Here is a 2,080-nt window from a genome sequence, read left to right as displayed (position 1 = left end):
AGTCCTTAGGGGTTTTTTTATGTACACTAGTATGTCATCTGTGAGTAATGACAGTTTCACTCCCTCCTTTCTAATTTGTATGCCTTTTACTGTTTCTCCTTGTCTGATCACTGTGGCTAAGACTTCCAGTACTATGTTGAATAAGAGTAGTAAAAGTGGACATTTCTGTCTTGCTCCTGTTCTTAAGAGAAATGCTGTAATTTTTGCCCATCGAGTATGATGTTGGCTGTGGGTTTGTCATGTATGGCCTTTATTATGTTGAGGTATGATCCTTCTATTCCCACTATGCTGAGAGTTTCTATCAGTAATGAGTGTTAGATTTTGTCAAATGCTTTTTCAGCATCTATTGATATGATCATATGATTTTTATCTTTCATTTTGTTTATGTGGTGTATCACATTAATTGATTTGTGAATATTGTATCATCCTTACATCCCTGGGATAAATCTCACTTGGTTGTGGTGGATAATATTTTTGATATATTACTCAATCTGATTTGCTAATATTTTGTTGAGGATTTTTGTATCTATGTTCATCAGGAATATTGGCCTGGTATTTTCTTTCTTTGTAGTATCTTTATCTGGTTTTGGAATTAGGATTATACTGGCCTCATAATAAAAGCTTGGAAGGCTTCCTTTCTCCTGAAGTTTTTGAAATAGTTTGAGGAGAATGGGTGTTAGTTCTTCTTTGAATGTTTGGTAAAACTCCCCTGTGAAGCTGTTGAAGCCTGGGCTTTTGTTTGCTGGGAGTTCATTGATTACATCTTCAATTTCCTTGGTTATTGGTGTGATTAGGTTTTCTGACTCTTCCTGGTTGAGACTTGGAAGATTGTATGATTCTAGAAATTCGTCCATTTTGTCTAGATTGTCCAACTTGTTGGCATATAATTGTTCATAGTATTTTCTTACAATTCGTTGTATTTTTCTGGTGTCAGTTGTTACTTTACTTTTTTTGTTTCTGATTTTATTAATTTGGGTCTTCTCTCTCTGTTTCTTGGTGAGTCTGGTTAAAGGTTCATCAATCTTGTTTATCTTTTCAAGGAATCAGGATCTATTTATCTCCTTTTTTTAATTTTTTTTATTTTAGAGAAAGAGGAAGGGAGAGGGAGAGAGATAGAAACAACAATGAGAGAGCATATCAATTGGCTGCCTCCTGCATGGCCCCCACTGGGGATTTGGCCCACAAACTGGGCATGTGCCCTGACTGGGAATTGAACTAGCGACCTCTTGGTGCATGGGTCATTGCTCAACCACTGAGCCACACTGGCCAGGCTGTACATAATTTTTAAAGTGAATAGGTATATGCCCGGCTGGTGTGGCTCAGTAGCTTGAGCGTTGTCCCCTGGATTGAGGGTTCAATTCTGGTCAGGGCACATGCCCAGGTTGTGGGCTGGATCCCCAGTAGGGGCGTTCAGGAGGCAGCTGATCAATGTTTCTATTTCCCCCTTCCTCTTTCTGTAAAAATAAATAAACAAATAAAGTAGATAGAGCGTCAGCCTGAGGTCCAGAGAAACCCAGGTTTGGTTCCCGCTAAGGGCATGTACTTTGGTTGCAGTTTGTCCCCGGCCCTGGTTGGGTTGTGCGGGTGGCAGCCACTCGATGTGTCCCTTTCACATCGATGTTTCTCTGTCTCTCTCCCTCCCTCTCTATCTGAATAGAAAATGGAAAAAATGTCCTCTGGTGAGGATAAAAAAATAATAACAATAAAACTGAACTTAGTCCTGACTGGCTTTCTCAGTGGTTAGAGCATCGACCTGTTGACCTGTTGACTTAGAGGGTCTCAGGTTTGATTCTGGTCAAGGGCGCATACCTAGGTTGCAGGTTGGATCACGTGCAGGTTGGATACCTAGGTTGCAGGTCTGGGTCACGTGGGAGGCAACCAATCGAAGCATCTCTCACGTTCCTGTTTCTCTCTCCCTTCTTCCATCCCTCCCTTCCACACTATCTATAAAAAAAAAAAAAAAAAAAAAAAAAATCAATGAAAAATATCCTTGGATGAGGATTAAAAAAAAATGAACCTTAGAGGACCTGGCCAAATAGCTCATATAGTTAGAGCATCCACCCAATATGCCAAGGTTGTG

The sequence above is a fragment of the Molossus molossus genome, unplaced genomic scaffold (assembly GCF_014108415.1).
Source record: "Molossus molossus isolate mMolMol1 unplaced genomic scaffold, mMolMol1.p scaffold_m16_p_8, whole genome shotgun sequence".
Lineage (NCBI taxonomy): Eukaryota > Metazoa > Chordata > Mammalia > Chiroptera > Molossidae > Molossus > Molossus molossus.
This window is presented reverse-complemented; position numbering follows the sequence as displayed.